Source organism: Pongo abelii, chromosome 19, assembly GCF_028885655.2.
Source record: "Pongo abelii isolate AG06213 chromosome 19, NHGRI_mPonAbe1-v2.0_pri, whole genome shotgun sequence".
Classification (NCBI taxonomy): domain Eukaryota; kingdom Metazoa; phylum Chordata; class Mammalia; order Primates; family Hominidae; genus Pongo; species Pongo abelii.
In genome coordinates this window covers 66913961-66925838 of record NC_072004.2, presented here as the reverse complement: position 1 = coordinate 66925838, position 11878 = coordinate 66913961, and the positions used below count along the sequence as shown (strand labels likewise).

General features: G+C 43.5%; 1 long non-coding RNA gene across 6 annotated transcripts; it reads right to left on the bottom strand.

Moving 5' to 3' along the window:
• Positions 1-211: 211 nt before the first annotated feature.
• LOC129054953 (uncharacterized) lies at positions 212-11804 on the bottom strand. 6 transcript variants are annotated; one of them, XR_008519602.2, is made up of 8 exons: positions 11631-11802; positions 8706-8773; positions 7169-7358; positions 6373-6798; positions 2082-2174; positions 1371-1463; positions 923-1002; positions 317-767 (listed from the first exon to the last, which is right to left on the bottom strand). It is a non-coding gene; the product is annotated as an uncharacterized LOC129054953 (long non-coding RNA). The 6 variants fall into 6 exon arrangements; XR_008519605.2 differs by lacking the exon at positions 923-1002 and having other exon boundaries at positions 212-767; positions 1320-1463; positions 6373-6436; positions 11631-11799; XR_008519604.2 differs by lacking the exon at positions 923-1002 and having other exon boundaries at positions 212-767; positions 6373-6436; positions 11631-11798.
• Between the last annotated feature and the right edge of the window lie 74 nt (positions 11805-11878).

Genomic DNA, 11878 nt, shown 5'->3' with positions numbered 1-11878 from the left:
GTAATGGTAGTAAAATGGACCCACCACAGTGAAAAAGCCTGGGGTCACCATTGGGGGTAGTTACCCTCAGACTGACCCCAGACAGGGCCTGCAGTGTGATGTGCACAGGCTGGACAGCTATCAGGGCTCCAGGTGGACTTGGACAGCCATCTCTTCTTTAGTCTTCAGTGTAAGAGTTAAAGAAAGAGGAAAGAAACACGAAAAGCAGCTCAACAGTTAAAGTCAGGTTTATTTTGGAGAATAAACCTGAGAGGGGCTTCTGGCCAATTTCGGTCAGGAGTGCTCTCTCTTACAGACTAAGAGTATTGGTTTTAGGGTGAGAAAGCTTATCACAGGCTTGGAATCTTTCTGTGTGTAGGGGAGAAATTTATTGCAGGTTGGAATGTCTCTGGTCGGAGGAGAGGTTATCTTGGGGCTGGCATGTCTCTGGTCGGGGAGGAATTTATCTTATAGTTGGAATGTTTCTGGTCAGAGATGTCATTTGTGGCTTATGGTCATGCTGACCTTAGCCATTAGGCTGATGCCCTTTGGATTTAGGTGGTTTTTGATCAAGGTAAATTTTAAAATGGCGGTGCTCGTCCAAGATGGTGATGCTCCTGCTCTGTCAATCCAGACCCTATAGTTATAAAAAGGATGAGAGGTGGCATGTTCTTTCTGGCTACTTCCTGATGATGGGAAGACAGAGAGTTTTCTGGTCTCAGATTGACTGTAGGAGTAACATCATCTGTAGATGTTTTTGGGTAGTTGTCTGTGAAATGGCCATGATCCTGTCAGTTAAAAATATTTGAAAAAGTTAATTAGGCAGGGTAAGAACATTAGTCCTAGGCATATTATTAGAAGAGAAGGCCCAGAAATGGGATGACCCATGCTTGATTTTGTTCCCAAACCAATAATCTATTTGGTTGTTTTGGTATTCCCTTACCTTTTCAGCCCTTTCTTTAAATTTTTTAGCAGCATCTCTTACTAGGCCCAACTGGTTGAGATAGAAACAACATTCCTTACCTAATGAGAGGCAGAGGCACATGTTTGGAAAGGCCTGTGTGTTATTTTCTGTTATTAACAATTTTTCCTGCTATGAGGATAATAATTAAGCAAAATGCTACAGTAACTGAGATTCTCTGTCTGATATTCCACCCTGAGGCTGCCACGGCATATAGTCCTACTGCAAATAGTAGAGTGAGTAAAGCAGTTCCCACAGGGTGGCATAGTCGAAAATTTCCATTAAAAGGTTTTAATATTTGGCTGAGAAGGAGAGGTAGGAGCGACAAAAAGTATTTGGTGAAGTAGGGGTGAGACTGAGTAAGATGACTAGTTCTCACTTAGTTACTTATTTTTTATGATTTTCAGCTTAAGATTTCCTATTTCTTTACATTGATATTTAGGATGTTCCTTCGGGCTGTCAGGGGTTGCTTCCTCAGCCTTCCAGGCTTTGACTTGAGTGTGATGTATCCAGGAGTTGATTCCTGTAACAGATACTGTCTCAATTACCCTGGGTTCCATGGACTCACTAGACGTGGGGGCAAAGGATTCTGGGCACCCTCAGTTATTAGTTGTCAGTGCCAGCAGTGAAGAGATTTCCTCCTGTCATGATCGGAGGCTTAGAGGCAGCACCTGCTCAAACAGCTAGTTTTCAGTTCATAGGGCTTTAAGAAAGCACAGCTTATTTTGGAAACTTGTAGCCAGAAAAGTTAGAATTTAATTCAAACTGTAGAAAATAATAAAAATTGAAAAACATTTGGCAACACTAGAATTTAATAACAGGTGTGCTGTAGTTTTTGAAACATAATTTCCTTTCTCCAATTTCCCATTTTTATTAAAAGACAAATCATGGTAGGAATGGCTTGTTTTATTATACTTGGCTTAATTATTTGCATACAGTGCAGCAAGAATAATTATTTGTTACAGAGGCCTTTTAAATTGGCATTGATGGAACTTTGTTCCATAGAAGGAATCTCAGATAAGACTTTTTAAAGCTGAGCCTAGCCATGGAATTGTACCATTAAATACCTATGAGTTTCCCCTTGAGATTCCAAAATAACTTGGGGTTCCTGGCCTATCAGAAAGTGACAGTCTTTACTTACCACAGATCAGAAACCCTGTACAGGGACTGTGTACACAAAACATAAGGCCAATTTCCCAAGAGCTTTCTTGGCTTCATAAGTCAGGTTTGATTCCTTAAAAGAAAGCACACCATTCCAATCAAAGCCTTGGTAAAATAACCAGTATTTCCAGTTGTGTCGTGTTACAAAAGAAAACAGATTCTTATTGCACTTATGCAAATAACTGTACTGCCACAACTTAAGAATACTCACAGTTTCCAAATTCTGGAGAAAATCAGGTAGAGAGAAACAAGTATGCTCCAAATTTTGTTCATGGGAGTATACTAAATTGTTAAAAGCTGTCAATAGCTCAAAAGAAAAGTTTCTTTGACTTTGAAAAGCAAAACAAAGGATTAGCAATATTTTAAGCAAAACATCAAAAAGATCACTTCAGTCTCCTATTAGTTCAGTTAATGCAGTTAATTTCTGTCCTGCTTGATATTAATGAACATTTTAGCTCTTCAAGAGTCCTGAATGTTTTTCCTCTATTCTGATGTCACAATCTCCAAAGTTATCAAAAAACTGCATTCAAGAGCGCCTGTTAGAGCTTTATAGCTGATTATAAGACTACCTTCTAAAGAGGACCAAAACAAGACAACAATTGTTTATGGATGACAAAAAGTTTTAGGGTAGCCATAGTTAAAGTCACAATTGACAAGGATATTTGTTACCTTTGTGGCACACAATAGTTTTAACATAACAATTATAATTATTACTGATAACATACGCTAAGATATATCAGAATTATAGGAGTTTCCCATAACTTTGGAACACATACCAATAACATATTTATACAAATATAGCCCAAAGAAAGCCAAACACCATTTTCTATTTGACAATGCTTCCTGTATGATTTTATACCAAATTTTACCATTATGTTAGTGTCCTATTAATGTTAAGCTCAATTTTTAATAAAACCTTGTAGACAAATTTACCAAATTTTAATGTTTGACCATAAAGTAAAGATTTTTATAAAAATCTTTAAAAAGGTCTATAGACCCTTTTTAACCCGTTATAATTTTTGCTAAGAGCAGGTTAGTGCTTTAAGAGAAACCCGTTGTGCTTTTATTTTAATGCTTAATTTACAGAAAAACTGGATGATACCCCTTCAACTTTAGGCAACATGTTTACACACAGAATTTCCTTTACAATTAACCTCCCAAAAATTGCTTAAACCTTCATTTTTATTTTATTCAACTTAAAACAGTTCTTTAACCTTTTAATCTAGGTAAAAATCCACATTACATTTTCATGCCTTCTTATAATCTTTTTACCAAAAGTATATGTAAACTTTTTTCAATAGTCTTAAATACATGTTACACTGTTAACTTTTAGCAACCTTTACTTTTGTTGGTGTTTGGGATTTTATTTTATTTTTATTTATTTATTTTTGAGATGGAGTTTCACTCTTGTCACCCAGGCTGGAGTGCAATGGTGCAATCTTGACTCACTGCAAACTGTACTTCCTGGGTTCACACGATTCTCTTGCCTCAGCCTCCCGAGTAGCTGGGATTACAGGCGAGCGCCACCATACCTGGCTAATTTTTGTATTTTTAATAGAGACGGGGTTTCACCATGTCGGCCAGGCTGATCTCGAACTCCTGACCTCAGGTGATCCTCTCAACTTGGCCTCCCAAAGTGCTGGGATTACAGACATGAGCCACTATTCCTGGCCAAGCTTGGGATTTTAATTATGTACTAGGTGTAGAGCCTAGGACCTAGACAGAAGTGCAGATAAGGTCTGACTTATCCCAGCATTTAACTCCATGTGTCCTAGGTCTTACCTAGCTTCAATGAAGGCCAGTTGTACAGCTAAGAGTTATAGTGGCATTGTATAAAGCATTCAGGAGGCCTAATCACTTTTAAATCGTACATTTCTTTTTTTTTTTCTTTTTTCTTTTTTCTTTTTTTTGAGATGCAGTCTTGCTCTGTCGCCCCAGGCTGGAGTACATTGGTGCAATCTCGGCTCACTGCAGTCTCCACCTCCTGGGTTCAAGCAATTCTCCTGTTTCAACCTCCTGAGTAGCTGGGACTACAGGTACATGCCACACGCCCAGCTAAATTAACTTTTGTATTTTCAGTAGAGACAGGGTTTCACCATATTGGTCAGGCTGGTCTCGAACTCCTGACCTCAGGTGATCCACCTGCCTTGGCCTCCCAAAGTGCTGGGATTACAGGCATGAGCCACTGTGCCTGGCCTAAATTGTACCTTTCTTACACAAATTCCCTTTTATAAAATTTTTTATGACTTAGACAATTTCTGATGTGCCTCAACTTTCTGACTTGTTGTAAACATTCCTTTCTTTAAACAACCAGTTAATTTACTTTAGGACAAGAATTTACCATATAAGATTCTTTTTTATATAAATTACCTTTTCTTTAATTTCAAGATTAGAAGTTAGGGTATTTCACTAAACAGTTCAAGATGTAGCTATCTTTATTAAACCAATATTAATGTTCATTTATCAAAAAATTACACAAGCAAAGATTATTCTGTTTGGGCTGAGTTACAGTTTTATAGCCCCTATGCCAAATTTTGACACCTTATAGTATTTGCCAGAGATAAGTATGAAATTGCTTGATTAATAAATGCAAACAAAAATGTATGCTGGCAACTCTTAAGACATTTCTAATCTTACTGTACCAGTAAGTTTTAAAGATTAAAGTCATATGAACTGAAGGTCCTACAACTTTTACTTTGTCCTTAAAAATGTTTAAGTGCTTATTTTTCTTAGGCCAATTAATTAGAGCTTTTTAAATACATATTGCACACATAACACATATATAGCCACACAGACAACCAGAAGAAGATCCAGTAATTATAAGATTTAAAAAAAAATTTCCCTATTGGATTAATGGCCTTCTGGTGAGGCCCTTTAAAAACAGGACTAGGAAAACAGTTTCCAGGGCCTAATAAACAAGCATAGCTGGAAGACAAAGACAGATTTTGAGAAGCACTTATTCACCTCTAATTCTAGGGGTTCCATAAGGAAAACAGAGATTTTTCCCAAAACGGGATTTGTGGTGCTTTTTGTTTTCCCAAGGAGTCCCAGGCCACCAGAAGTCATTTTAGGGTCTTTCATACATGCACCAAGAATGGCAAGACAGAGTGGAGGAAAGTAATTCAGTTGATTGGGAGAAAACCTTTCCTAGGAAAATAAGATTTATGAAGAGACAAAACATAAAGGCCTTTTGAATATACTCATAGCTTGGATATCCATTTTAATTAAGCTGAGCACTCTTTTTTTTTTTATCAGGGGTGAGGGTGAAGGTTAGAATTATATAAATGTCAGGCCAGGTTAAAGGATTGGGTTATGTGCAGGAATTCCCTGCGGTAATGAGAGGGATTTTCATAGAAAGATCCTAGGTACTGTTTGATTTGCAACAAATCAGACATGGAGAAAGGGCATGAACACAAGCAATGCCTTCAACCCCAGCCACTTTCCAGAGAGGGAGAATGGCAGAGATGATTTGACTGGATGGAGCAGTTTTTGAACGGGTCACAGGTGGAGAAGGAGGGGAAGCGGGGTTTGGGGCTGAAGGTTTGGGGGCAGGAGGGGCCGCCGGGGCAGAGGGTTCAGATGGGCGAGGAGCAGATGCAGAGGGGAGAATGCAGAGGGGGTTCATCTGCAGGGTCAAAAGGGATTTCAGAGGAAGGGGTTTTGAAAGAAGGAGTTTCAGAGGAAGGAGAGACCTGGGGAAGGTTTTCATTAAGAAGAAGGATTTCATGAAGGGTGCAAGCTTGACACAGGGAGGGTTGGGATCTAAAGTAGAAGAAAGCCTGAATATAGAGAACCTCTTGGCGTTTGCCATTCCTGGTTGTAAAGTTGTCAAGGTCCCTGAGAATTTGAAAGTAAGAGGTGCCATATTTGGGCCTTAGGCTCGAAATTTTAATTTGCCATTATTTAATTTGTACTGGGGCCAGGCCGTGTTGCAATAAAAATTCAAACACTTTGGCTTTATATTTCCTGTAAGCCAAGTTGGTGAGGTTGTGAAGGAGACAGCCCAGTGGAGAGGATGTGGGAATGCAGGATTGTTTGGCACCCATGTGGACTGGTAAGAGGAAGCCGAGGGTGTCTGTTTTAGTTCTAGGCATCCCCAGTCAAAAGACAGAGACCCGGAATCCTCTTTATAAAAAGGATGGTCAAGTTGAGAAGAAACTGGGCGTCCCCAAGATTTCTTCTAGCTTAGTCCCACTGGTTCTCTGAAGACCAGGATGGCAGACCTGACTGTCCCGAGTACCACGAGAAAGAAAGGGGAAGGCAAATCTTACCAGTTAGCTGGATTAGTGTCTGATGTTGGATGTTCCAGCTGGAATTGGCAAAGGGCCTCTTGGACTGGAGCCACAAGAAGTGGGGTTGCGGGGGGAGAGAAAGAGAGAGACAGAGAGAGAGAGAGAGAGAGAGGAGGATGAGTGAGGAGGAGGGGAGAAAGCGAAACACCTGATACCCATTGCAGGCAGTCAGAGGTGGATTCCTGAGACCTGAGGGTTTTGAGGGCTCACTGGAGGGTAGCCCCAGCCCGAGCATTGCAGGCCCTTTCAGGTTAGTTGTCTTCCTTATGCAAATTGCTCAAAAAGTAAAGTGAGAGACAAGATGGGGTGGGTGGCCAGAGAGTCTCAGGATCCAGTGGGATGAGCAGCTGGTGTCCACTGCTTCCTTGGTTGCAAGAGAGCCTCTATCCCCAACACCTGTCCTGGCTTTCAGCACCGTTAAAGAAAGGAAAGAAACACAAAAAGTGGCTGAACCGTCAAAGACAGGTTTATTTTGGAGAGTAAACCTGAGAGGGGCTTCTGGATGATTTTTTTTTTTTTTTTTTTTTTTTTTTTTTTTTGGTCAGGAGCATTCTGTCTTACAGACTAGGAGTATTTATTGGTTTTAGGGTGAGAGAGCTTATCACAAGCCTGGAATATTTCTGTGTGGGGGGGAAGTTTATTGCAGGGTTGGAATGTCTCTGGTCAGAGGAGAGGTTATCTCAGGGCTGGCATGTCTCTGGTTGGGGAGGGATTTACCTTATGGTTGGAATGTTTCTGGTTGGAGATGTCATTTGTGGTTTATGATTATGCTAACCTTAGCCATTAGGCTGATGCCCTTCGGATTTAGGTGGTTTTTGATCAAGGTGAACTTTAAAATTGCGATGTTCGTCCAAGATGGTGATGCTCCTGTCTGTCACTTAGGGCAGCAGCAGGGCAGCTGCTTGGCTGTGGTCTAGACAGCCAGGGACCACAGCTAGCTCTGCCATGGAGAAACCCTGATCAAGCTGAAAAAGAGTAAACACATTCTCCTTTAATCCACTCTCCCTTCCTGCAGTCATCCCTAGAGCAGGGAGAGAGGATCTACAACCATAGAGGGTTCACCTTGGAACCACAATCACCAATCACAACACTAATGTGAAGCAAGAGTTATGCCTGAACTATCCTCTTCCCTGCTTCCAAACCACAGATCTGATGGAAAAGAGCTTTCCTACTTAAATAGAGCTGGTGTGGGGACAAGAGCCACTTTATTTTAAATGCAAATCCGCCTGGTTAACCCCAAGTCCCAGGAGTGCCTCTAAAATGTCTAGTTGGGCCAGGCCCGGTGGCTAATGCCTGTAATCCCAGCACTTTGGGAGGCTGAGGTGGGTGGATCACCTGAGGTCAGGAGTTCAAGATCAGCCTGACCAACATGGTGAAACCCTCGTCTCTACTAAAAATACAAAATTAGCCAGGTGTGGTGGTGCGTGCCTATAATCCCAGCTACTTGGGAGGCTGAGGCAGGAGAATTTCTTGAACCCGGGAGGCAGAGGTTGCAGTGAGCCAAGATCACACCACTGCACTCCAGCTTGGGCAATAGAGTGAGACTCCATCTTCAAAGAAGAAAAAATGTCTAGTTGATGTATTACTCTTTATGTATGAACACTTATTCATTGTAAGTTTCCTTCTTATTGTTGCAGAAACCATAGTTTCTGCCTGTAGCCGCCTATGTATTCCTTCTAGGGTACATATGTTTTTTGCCCAAGATATATGTTCTGGGTTGAGGGGTTGTAGTGTAGAGATCTACCTGCCTTGTGGTGTCCAGGACCACGCTTCTAAGTTCCCTTAATAAATCACCCAATACCAACAAACTGGATTTGTCTGTGCCTCCTCCTTTGGTTTCTCAGCTCCTTCAGCATTTGGGGGTCTCTTTGTGTATACAACCCTTTCACAGAACAGCTGGTGATACAGGGGGTTTGAGGGAGCCAGCACTGGCTTTAGAGACACAACTCCTGGGTGAAAATCCTAGCCCCATTACTGGCCACATAAGCTTGAATGAGTCATGAAAGATCTCATAGGCTCTGTCTTCACATCTGAGAAGTGCCTGACAGTGTTATTACAAGAGCTGAATGAAGGAGGGGAATGAATGTGGAAGCTCTTTGTAAGCAAGGAGGTGTTATACAAATGTCTTTTTTTCCCGCCTACATGCACGTGGTCAGTACAACACTTTTCTGATTGATCTTGTCAAAGAGGATCTCTTTTCCATTCTGGAGCTAGAAAATAGTTATCTGCATTTGCTACGTTAAAACTCCCTTCTGAGAGACTCCCTTTCTCTGCTGGCTGCCAAGGAGCTCAGGCCTGAACTTCGGACTCACCTGCATCAAAGTTGTAGATCACACTGGCATTTCCTTCTACTCTTTTCCAAGACTCATTTTCCCAGACTCTGAAAAAAAAAAAAAGCACTGGCCATTTTGCTTTTTTTTTCTTTTTTTGAGATGGAGTCACTCTGTCACCCAGACTGGCGTGCAGTGCCATGATCCCGGCTCACTACAACCTCTGCCACCTGGGTTCAAGCGATTCTCGTGTTCTCATGCCTTAGCCTCCCAAGTAGCTGGGATTACAGGTGTGTGCAATCACCCTGGGCTAATTTTTGTATTTTTAGTAGAGATGGGGTTTCACTATGTTGCCCAGGCTGGTCTCAAACTCCTGGCCTCAAGTGATCCACTTGCCTCAGTTTCCCAAAGTGCTAGGATTACACACGTGAGACACTGCACCCGGCCCCATTTTGCATGCATTTTGCACGCCAAATTAAAGATTCTTGCCGGTCGTGGTGGCTCACACCTGTAATCCTAGCACTTTGGGAGGCCGAGACAGGACGATTGCTTGAGCTCAGGGGTTCAAGGCCAGCCTGGGCAACAGAGTGAGACCTCCTCTCTACAAATTATGATTATTATTTTTTAATTAGCCAGGTGCGGTGGTGGGTGCCTGTAGTCCTAGCTACTTGGGTGGCTGAGGTGGGAGAACCATTTGAGCACTGGAGGTCGAGGCTATGAGCTATGATTACACTACTGCACTCCAGGCTGGGTGACAGTTTCAAAAAATAAATTCTTGTATTTGTGACAGCTGGGTCATTAGAATACAATATAATCATGCGTGAGAGGAGCCATGGGAAACACTGAGCCTGGCTTATGAAAAAGGTCCTGCAAATCTAATTTCATCTGAAGTTCAACAGACTCTTTCTTCCAGGCACACAGGCGTTATGTGGCCGTATGGGTCCCTGCCCATTAGAAGGATTCAGCCACACCCCAGCTTTCCAGTTCCTGGGGTCTTTTGCCAGGAGAGTACGTGTGGAGTGCGTGGTGAAGTGGAGGGTGGAGGTGGGACCAAGGCCCAATTTAGCGACCCCCAGCATGAGCTGCGGGCGGGTCAAGACCGCGAGGTTGGAGGGCACGGGGACACAGCATAGCGAGGAAGGAAAGGTAGGGACCACGGTGATAGACTAGGGGTGGACGCGGGGATTGTGTTTTTCTGTAAGCGGGAGAGAGAAGCCGGATCACCCGCAGCGGAGGAGAAAGGTCCAGGGTAGAGATGGGGGCGCTGGGGTGGGGGCGGTCAGGAGAGAAGGGCAGGGGCCGGATTGCCGCCCTGGCGCTGGGCTAGCTCCGGGTTGACGGTGCAGTGCAAGGACTGGCTCCGACAGCCCGGGGAAAAGACACGGGCGTGGGGCGGGAAGCGCAGGGGACGCCGCTCGCTGCTCCTGGTGGGCGAGTGGAGACGCGACCGACCCCGGGTCACGTGAGCCTCCCTGCCCGGTCTCGCCCACCCCTTTCCACCCAGAAGTTCTGGGACTCTCAGCTCGGACCACCCGCGCGGTAGAGTCCGGAGGGTCTGGAGGCGAGCGGTGGTGTCTTACAACTGCTTCTTTTTTTTTTTTTTTTAACACATAATAACTTTTTAAATGTTAAGATAACACAAGTTAAGAAAGCAAACTTGACTGTCCTGTTCTGTGACAAACAGCTGTTATTTGCAAAAAGGACTCCCTGGGTTGAGGGAGACCAGAGCTCCACTTAGCAAGGCCACTCAGGAAACAGATGGACCAACTTGAGTTCTTTTTCTGTGTGAGCTTATCTGGGGAATGAGACACTGTGGATCTTCTGAGTGGAAAACTGGAGTCATTCAAGCCTTCCTGACTTCTACAGAGGTGAGAGCTGAAGTTCTGAAAGGGAACTGACATATTCCTGTACATTTTATGGCACTTCCAGACTAAAATATAACTTTCTGGCCTCCATTTCAGTGAATTTGAGCTTCCTCAAAACTCACGCTCCCCTTTTTATTCCATAATTTTTATGTGAAGGATAAAATTTTCTGTTTTACAGCCTGATTCTGGCTACTTATAGAATGACTGCACTTTAAACCCAAGGTGCTCTTTGCACCCTGTAGCCCCAGCCCATGAAAGAGACAAACACTGGCAGAGAGATGGTCCCATGAGACCAGCCGGGAGGAGGCACTGGAGTTTAGGCCTCCAGTCCCAGCTCTGCTCATCTGGCTCCTTTGACAAGGGTTGTATCCAGTGTATGGACGTCCCCTCTCCTCAGTGAGGCTGCAAACCCTCTGAGGTCAGTGCAGAGCCTCGGAATAGTGACATTGACATCTGTCTGGCACATAATGGCCTTCAAGGTGTCCTAAGTTTACAAAGCTCTTTCCCAGGCATCTTTCAGTTGTCTCCCATAACAAGCCTTGGGGCCCAGTAAAGCAGGCTGTATTAATCACAGTTTACGGATGAGGAAACCAAGACTTAGAGACACAAAAGTGACGGGCCCCACTCCAAGTCACTCAACAAATCGGTCGCAAAGTTCAGCACAGGACCTTATTATCCCCTCTCCTTCAGCCAGAGCCTCATTTTTGCCTCTTTCATATCTTCTGTTTCCCAGGTAGATTTTGCTTCATAAAAAGGGGTCTGCTGCTTTAAAAGGTTTGAAACCTCCAGAATAATGTTTCCAAATTCCCAGCGAATACTTCTGTTCAGTATCCACGAATGAGAAATTGAAATTTCTGGGAATTCATGAGCATTCCTGAAATTATACATTAATTTTTTTTTTTTTTTTTTTTTTTTTGGAGACAGGATCTTACTCTGTCACCCAGGCTGGAGTACAGTGGTACGATCATAGCTCACTGCAGCGTCGAACTCCTGGGCTCAAGTGACCCTCTCCTTCCTCAGCCTCCGGAGTAGCTGAGACTATAGGTACATGCCTATAGAGTGTGCCCTCCCATTCACAATTGCTTCAAAGAGAATAAAATACCTAGGAATCCAACTTAGAAGGGATGTGATAACTTAGCTCAGAGTTCGAGGGACAGAAAATGCACGACTGGTGAGGTTCGGGTCACCCAGACTCGGTTTGAATCTAGCGTCTGCGCTTTCCAGCGGGTTACCTCACTTTGCCTCGGCTTGCTTTTCTGAAGGGTGCGCTGATAACTGTCCTCACCTCGTGGGGCCGTTGTGACGAATAAATGACCCCGCGTAGATGAAAAACGCTTAGCGCGGAGCTCA